Below are 9,311 nucleotides of genomic sequence, written 5' to 3'. Positions count from 1 at the left end.
ACCCCTATGCATAAGTTCACAAGGTCACGGAACCCGCAAGTTGATCACCAAAACATACGTCAAGTGAATCACGTGATATCCCATTGTCACCACAGATAAGCACATGCAAGACATACATCAAGTGTTCTCAAATCCTTAAAGACTCAATCCGATAAGATAACTTCAAAGGGAAAACTCAATCCATTAAAAGAGAGTAGAGGGGGAGAAACATCATAAGATCCAACTATAATAGCAAAGCTCGCGATACATCAAGATCGTACCACCTCAAGAACATGAGAGAAAGAGATCAAACACATAGCTACTCGTACATACCCTCAGCCCCGAGGGTGAACTACTCCCTCCTCGTCATGGAGAGCGTCGGGATGATGAAGATGGCCACCGGTGAGGGATCTCCCCTCCGGCAGGGTGCCGGAACAGGGTCCCGATTGGTTTTTGGTGGCTACAGAGGCTTGCGGCGGCGGAACTCCCGATCTATTCTGTTCCCCGATGTTTTTAGAGTATATGGATATATATAGATGAAGTCGGTCAGGGGAGCCATGAGGGGCCCACGAGGGTGGGGCGCGCCCAGGGGGCAGGCGCGCCTCCCTGCCTCGTGGCCACCTCGAAGCTTCCCTGACGTCTACTCCAAGTCTCCTGGATTGCTTCTGTTCCAAAAATAACTCTCCTGAAGGTTTCATTCCGTTTGGATTCCGTTTGATATTCCTTTTCTTCGAAACACTGAAATAGGCAAGAAAACAGCAATTTGGGTTGAGCCTCCGGTTAATAGGTTAGTCCCAAAAATAATATAAAAGTGTATAATAAAGCCCATAAACATCCAAAACGGGTAATATAATATCATGGAACAATCAAAAATTATAGATACGTTGGAGACGTATCAGGGGGCTGCTAGCTACTTCGCACTTTGCTAGGTGAACCTCGGTTGGGGCGGGGGGGCATGCATTCATAGCTTAGGATTCCCTTTGTGCCGACACGAGGGAGGGGGGATGCTAGCTACTTCGCACTTTTCTAGGTGAACCTAGGTTGGGGGGGAGGGGGCATGCATTCATAGCTTAGGATTCCCTTCGTGCCGACATGAGGGGGGGTGGGGGCAAGCAATACCGTGCGCTTTGCGAGATAGGTGCCACATCGAAGTTGCATTTGGTATTTGAAAATCAAACACCCTTTTCATACATAAATTTGGTCCACATGCAAGTGTGTTCGTGTTCTGACCCTCTCCCGCGTCATTTTTTGCCAAATTTATGAACATTAGACCAGCCGGATGACGCAACAGACACGGTTCACTCAAACTAACCATGTGCATTGGGCTCCATGAGGCTTCCCCTCTCAAAAATATCTACCCGCGTGCAGCTATTGCACCATCATAAAAAATACCTACCTGTTTGATAACACACGATTATTGTGTTTCGACCATGTGTGTTGTTTCTTGTTCCCAATCCCGCCTGCATCCCTCGAAAATATCTGCCCGACTCGAGGGATTTTCTGTTTCATAACACACGGTTGTTATCTCCAGACCATGTGCGATGCACCATCATAAAAAATTTCAATAGCCCCGGCATTTCACTCCCGCGTAGTAAAATTTTCAGTACCCGCGTCATTTCCTCAAACACCCCCCCCCCCCGCCCCCCCACACACACACCAAAACCTCCTCGGGTGTGCGCACACACACACACACCCCCTCCCTCACTCGAAACCCTAGCAAGGTCCCCGCCGCCGCCACAAGGCCTCCATTGTCAACATATGTCGGTTTGCCCGTGCAGCTTACCCACCGATCTCCATACCCAGGCCGCCCTGAGTTTCTTATATGACGCCTGCCAAACGCCCCCTTTCCCACAGGTCCCCATCCCCACCCCCCACTCCAGAGCGTCGTAGCCTAAGCCCGGCTACGCTTCTCGTGGAGATCTAGGAGCGACTGGCCGAAAGAGGTGTATCGCGATCTCTTCGCCCGACGTCGCCGAGGAAGCTGACGACCATTACTGGTGGCAGGCACTCAAACAGCGGGCTGGAGTATGCGGGCATCTCTCGGACACCGGCTATGGCATCAAGGTCATCGACAGCGACGGTCTGCGGTGGGCTATGTCATAGGTTAAGTGGCCCACCCCCAACCCCTCGGGTTCAACTGTCGTTTATCTCATCCATGGCTCCGCCGCTGATCTCCTCTGGCTCGCTGTCAACAATTTGCCATCCTACATCGCCATCGAGCCCCTTTTGTCATTTCTGAAGGACACCTTGTGCGACGCTGGCTTGGGATCCACAGCTTCCAAGTCAGACCTCATCGACGGCGACCACGAGGAGGGCACCCTCTCCGGCTCTTCCAAGGGGAAAGATCCCATCTGCTCTTCCAAGGGGAAAGCGCTCGTCTGCGACATCAGGGACGATACCCTACATCCGCTCTTCCAAGGGGAAGGCGCCCATCTGCGACAACATGGAGCGCATCCAGGGGTCGTGCTCTTCCCACAGGAACGAGCCCTTCTGTGACAAGTGAGGAAACCCATGATTTGTTTTGCCATGCCTCTTCACAGGGGGAAACCCATGATTTGTTTTGTCGAGTCCCTTTTTGTAGTGTAGTGAGACTATGTTCAGTTTTAATTGCTATATCTGGTTGTTTGCAGTATGCCTTGTTTATTTCAGTTGTTCACAATGTGATGCTCTATACGTGCAATTGTTTACCGTGTAGTACATTTCATCAATCCAGTTTTAAACATACCGATAGGAATGCATATATTTGCTTGTTGTTAAGCCTGTTATAGCTAGCATATGCCTCTTTTAAAGTTTTTTGATTGTTCGGTTGTTTGTAGTTAGCACATGTCCAGTTTCAAATGCTATCTTTGGTTGTTCGTAGTATGCCTTGTTTATTCCAGTTATTCACAACGTGATGTTCTATATGTGCAAGTATGAACTGTGCGGTTCAATTTCATCAGTACCAGTTTCAACAATACCACTATGAATGACTACATTTGGTTGCTACATCTTGTAGTTAACATGCCTTTCCATTTTTATTTAACAATAACCAGTGTACTTAGACCGGCACAATACCAATTTGAATGACTATGTTTGCTTGTTGTTAAATGTTAGGCCTGTTGGAGTTAACACACCTTTCCACTTGTTTTGCTTTACTAGTGTGCTTAAACCTGCACACTGAAGCTATCTTTTGGAGATTATTTTGTCTGCTAATTTTGGTTGATGTTTAGCCTGTTGTGCTTAACATGCTTCTTGATGTACCTACACAGGACAATTTTGGGAACGACTGCTGTTTTCCATCGAGATTAGTTTCATCCCATGGCTTATATATGCTCACTGTTCAGGATATCGGTAGCTGGTACCATATATGCCGGGGGATGATAAGGACTAATCGGTGAATCGGACTTTTAACTGAATATATCTGCAACCCATTTATCGTTAGGGTAACTAGGACCATATGTAATATATCTGAGGCTACATAGCAACACGCACTGTACTTAATGTCTAAATATGCAATCCTAGGCTACATAGCAACAAGGAAGAGTGTTACATTAATGTTAGGGTTAGATTGACAATAAATGCACTAGGAGAACTAACTCCAATTAGCACCTCTTGGGTTGGATAGTTTTTTGGGTGGGTTATAGATGCAACTAGCTCAAACTAGCCCTCATGTTTAGATATACTTTAGGGCTATTTGAGCCCGAACTAGCTCAAACTAACTGTAACCCATGGATACAACAGCAGTTAATCAGCCGATAATTTGTAAGAATGCACTAAACTCCTTCCGGACCATAATATAAGATGTTAATTCATCTAATATGTGAGTATATTGGATGTTATAAGATATTATAAAAGAGTGTTGTACTACATCATTGTGCAATTGTTGTTTAGCTTCTAATATTAACTTGGTGCTTTTAGGTACATATGTCATTGGTAAAGATCCGCGATTCGACCCTTTCTGCTTATGGGGCAATGAGATATCGATGAACCAGCATCAAGTGAGGAAGATGATAAAGATTGTTAGTGAAATGGGTCCAAAGATGGCAATTAAACTATTTGTTTACACTTTATCCAAGACAATAGCAAACTGCAGGATGGTAAGTAAGAACTCTACAGCCTTCTTTTTACTGCCCATAATGAGTTGTGTTAGATGACAATGTCTGAATCTTTTTCCTTCGCAGTGGTTGCCAAAGCAGTTTACTCAAGATTACCTCTCAAACTACATGATTGGTGGGCATGCAAAGGTTAAAGTATTTCTACCAGAACATGATGATTATCTAGATGTTTTCATGAAGACCGTGAAGGATGGGCGGTCGACCATCACAAGGGGTTGGACTAGAGTCGTGCGTGCCTTCTGCATGGAGGAGGGCACAATATGGGCATTCCGCTTCACCTTGTTCAACAACCAGAATGTATTTCGCCTCTTCCTTTACCATCTTTAATAGTACAAGTATACAACTGTGGTTCATCATTCTTTATTTGGTTCTTATGTAATTCTTGAACATATGTACCTATGAATCGAATAATGCATTGGTTGTTTGAACCTGATGGATATGAATAAAGTTGTAACATACATTCAAATTCAAATTCAAATCTGATACAATTTGAAATAGCAACAATTAAATTACGGTGAAATTACGCTCTCCAGGTCGTTATGGCACACACGGTTGGTAAAACACAAAAGTTTGCGATATACACCATAATCCAAGACGGTTCATAGAGAGGAAACGTGTGCAAGCATGCACACAGTTGTCGTTTGCAAAGCGTGTGCGATGTCAGACAATATCACAAACGGTGCGGGCAAACTAAACATTTGTGTCAGTTGCCTTATCATACACGATTCGCAACCATGAACTGTTTCTAATGAAGTATGCATCGTAAACGTTGCACCACAGAATAGCATGTGCGATAGTTGTTGTGTACGATGATGTTACGATGGTCTGACGTTTCGTAATCCTGTCCGACACTCGTACGATGATTAGCTAATCTTCTTAATTAGTTATCGCATACAGATTGGGAAGCGAATGTGTGTGATTGTATGCTTATCATACACGTTCTATAATAGTGAACCGTTTGTGATGGGCCGCGCATCGTAAACGTAGCACCACAGAATACCGACTGCAATGGCAATGCGATCACAAACGAGTAGGAGTAGTGTATATGCATCTTGGCTCCCTATCCCCAACGGTTTCTGGGTCGTGTGGGAAGGACCCCCTATCGCCGTCCCTCACTAGGCGACGGTTCCAAATGACGTCACGGAAAGGGGTTAAAAACCGTTTGTATAGCACCGACACGTACCAATGATCCATCCAAGTCCTCCAAGGCCAAGGCTGCTACTCCTGCTTCTGCCTCGACCATTCCGCATTCTTCTGACTCTGGTTCTACGAGTGGTTTCAATTCTGATTCAGAATATACTCCCTTAGAGTAATTCCTCGAATGTCCTCTCTTTCCTTTTTGATACTTGTTGACAAAAAGGGGGAGAATTACATCAAGTGATAGTTTATCGGGGTTTGCAGGGTTTTTGCTTTCATTTGCTTCTTGGTTTTTCCCTTGAACAATTTCCTTCAAGAACTTTATCGCACTGCATGTGGTGCTGGAAAACTCGATCGCCATGTAACGTTAATAACCCCCGCCTGCAATATCATTTGCTTCGCACTATTTGTCTGCACGTGCCATCGAATGTTTATCCTTTGATTGATTATCATCGGAAACCATTTATCTCATTATCTAACCTTGCAGGAAGTTAGAGTCAGCCGATGCACAAATGCCTTATTGAAGGCTATCTATATGACTGACAAAGTGTTGTCCTCACAGATATCCTTTGCATCATCTATATTGCAGGGAAATCACCTTCAAAGCATATCCACTCTGAGCAATGAATTATTATTTGATCCTTCTCTGATCGTATTGAATATCTAACATGCAGGAAAACTACATCTCGTGTGGATTCAATTTGTGTTCCGAGAAAACCTTCATGACCTATCCTTGCCACAAATATCTCAATGTTTGTTTTACATCTTACCTTTGTCGAAGTTTTTGTGACAGGAACTACCTTAGACACCGTCGAGTGCATTGAAAGACCTCAGGTATATGATATACTGTCAATGACACTCATACAAAGAGGAAATATTGTTTACCAGATCGAAGCATATCTCAAGGGTGAGAATATTTATCTTCGTAATTATCTCTCGACCTTTCATTAATTCTTTGCATTGCATTTCATTCCTTATCTATCATTCGATGTGATCTGTTTTGTCAACAATCGTCCAAAAAGGGGGAGATTGTTGGTGCAATACCTGCCTACCTTGTGTTTTGGAGATTGTTGACAGAAACAGGTATGGACTAATATGTTTGCTAGTGCATACAGAGAGAAAAAGTCCATACATGATAGAAGAATATGCTGTCTCTGGTGCTGAGTTCGAGGAACTTCACTGAAGTACATCTGAGTTGCAGAGGAGAATGAGCTACACTTGTTGAAGTGATAGAGTCGATAAGATTGATGAGAAGAAAATGACCCCTCAAAAGTTTACTGCTGAAGCAAAGCCGTTTATTCGGTACTGTCGTCCGAAGAAATTGACCGTAGTGATGGAAGTCGAAGACTATGTGAAGACGTAGCATTCATTTAGTTTTTCTTCTTTCATTCTTTTGAGTCATAGGACCTCCGTACTATTAAGAGGGGTATATGTTCTCGATGCTTAGATCCGCTGTGATGCTTAGCCCAAACCTATGAATGTTGTGAGAGAAATCTCTTTGAGCTCCGAGCAAATACTTGCCAGCAAGAGACCATGATCTTCTTCGCCGCGAGAGATTTGCCTCGGACGGAGGAGTTAGCATTTCTTGCCTCGCAAGAAATGTTACCGTTGTGCTCAAATCCGACCGTTGGAACCGTGTCGTTCGGCCATTGGCTGAGCCCGATGTCTACTTTGGTCATTTCCCATCAGGGAATGCTGCGGCTATAAATAGCCACCCCGCTCCAACATTGTCCGTTGGCTGCTCCGTTTGAGATTTCTGAGAAGACTGATTTGAGCAACCCCTCTCCGAGTGATTTTAGTTTAAGATCCACCGAGAGAAAAATCAAGAGCCCAGACTTAGACAGTGGTTTAGCATCACAGTAGTTCTGAGTGAGAGTTCTTGTACCGATTACTCTTGAGAGCTGCGCACTCTCTAGACGGATAGGTTTGGCTTTGAGTGTTAAAGAGTTGTTGTGTTCACCGTGCCTAATCTTCAGCAACCAAGAGTGATTGTGGTTTGCGAAGGTCGACCGAAGGTTTGGAGATTGACGACAAGGATCTACCACGAGTGAAATCAACCTGAGTCTGATCAGCTCTGCGTTGAAGGAGAATAGGGTGAAGAGAGTTTATCTTCCGTGTTAAGTCACATCCCCTCCAACCAGACATAGCCCTTTGGCGGAAGGGTGAACTAGTATACCAAATCTTTCTGTCGCTATCGAGCACCACTGGTTAATTATATTCTACTGCATTTCCTTCGGTAGTTTTCATTCGTGCTCTGTGCCGATAGATTACTTGATCTGTCTGTATTATTGTCTTCACACTGGGTGTCTGTATTATTTCATGTTCTTAGTCATCACCTGAATTCATTCGGCACTTTCTTACACCTCTGTGTTACTAGTGAAATCTATTAGTAGCTATTTGTTTAGTCTCTATCATGTTTGTGTCTTATCCTGTTACATCTGTTTGCATGTTGCATAACCCTCATTGCTATGAAACATGTGATCCATCAAGCTCGTACTGTTGTGAATGCTTTTCTCGAAGAATATGCTTCTGACAAAGAAGATTGAATATTTCCTTCGATACTCTATTCCCCTACTGTGTTTGGGTTAAGCTTCAAAGCTTTCGAAAGAAAATTTGAATCTCCCATTCACCCCCCTCTGGTCGATATACTCTCGGTTCTAACAAATACTCTAAAATCCCAAAAACCCAGGGGAGACGAGGAAATACTGTTTTCGCCACCGCAAGTTCCAGGACCACGATATCCAATCTAGAGGCCTTTTCTGGCACTCTGCCGGAGGGGGCAACGATCACGGAGGGGTTCTTCATCATCCTTGTTGCCCCTCAGATGATGCATGAGTAGTTTACCATAGACCTATGGGTCCGTAGTTAGTAGCTAGATGGCTTCTTCTCTCTTTTTGATCTTTGATACAATGTTCTCCTCGATGTTCTTGGAGATCTATTTACTAACTCTTTTTTACCGTGTGTTTGTTAGGATCCGATGAGTTGTGAGTTTATGCTCAGTTCTATCCATGAATATTATTTGAGTCTTTGTTGAACTCTTTTATGCATGATTGTTATAGCCTCGTATTTCTTCTCCGAAACTTTGGTTTGGTTTGGCCAACTAGATTGATTTATCTTGCCATGGGAAGAGGTGCTTTGTGATGGGCTCGATCTTGCGGTGCTCAATCTCAGTGACAGAAAGAGACATGACACGCATGTATCGTTGCTATTAAGGGTAACAAGATGGGTTTATTCATACGTGAGTTTATCTTGTCTACATCATGTCATCGTTCTTATTGCATTACTCCGTTTTTCCATGAACTTAATACACTAGATGCATGCTGGATAGTGGTTGATCTGTGGAGTAATAGTAGTAGATGCAGGCAGGAGACGGTCTACTAATCTTGGACGTGATGCCTATATACATGATCATTGCCTTGGATATCGTCATGATTATTTGCTTTTCTATCAATTGCCCAACAATAATTTGTTTACCCACCGTATGCTATTTTCTCGAGAGAAGCCTCTAGTGAAAACTATGGCCCTCGGGTCTATTTTCTATCATATTAAAACCAAAAATACTTTCCTGCAATTTTTCTTTCTTTATTTTATTTTGTATTTTTGTTAGATCTATTTATCAAAACCTATACAATTTAATCTATCTCAATACCATTGAGGGATTGACAAACCCCTCTTATGTGTTGGGTTGCAAGTATTTGTTGTTTGTGTGCAGATGCTGTTTACATAGTGTTGCTTGATTCTCCTACTGGATTGATGACCTTGCTTTCATAATTGAGGGAAATACTTACCTCAGCTGTGCTGCATCATCCTCTCCTCTTTGGGGAAATACCAACACAAAATACAAGCATAAGTGGGTTGCATGTGACCTCCTATAGACGAGCCACGTTCGAACTGGTCATGGGCAATGACGACGAGGCGTCCGAAGGGGGATGGCCGATGCAAAGCTCCTCAGACACGATGGGGAGCTTTGCAGCTGACATGATAGGGGGATGAGAACATAAAATGTGGTGGGTGTCGCGTCATGGGTGACTATAGTCGATCCGCCATTGTTGAGGCAAGCAATAAAGCATCGATTCTTGGAAGCCATTAATGCATTAATGG

Source organism: Triticum aestivum, chromosome 2D, assembly GCF_018294505.1.
Source record: "Triticum aestivum cultivar Chinese Spring chromosome 2D, IWGSC CS RefSeq v2.1, whole genome shotgun sequence".
In the NCBI taxonomy this organism is placed as follows: Eukaryota; Viridiplantae; Streptophyta; class Magnoliopsida; order Poales; family Poaceae; genus Triticum; species Triticum aestivum.
This window is presented reverse-complemented; position numbering follows the sequence as displayed.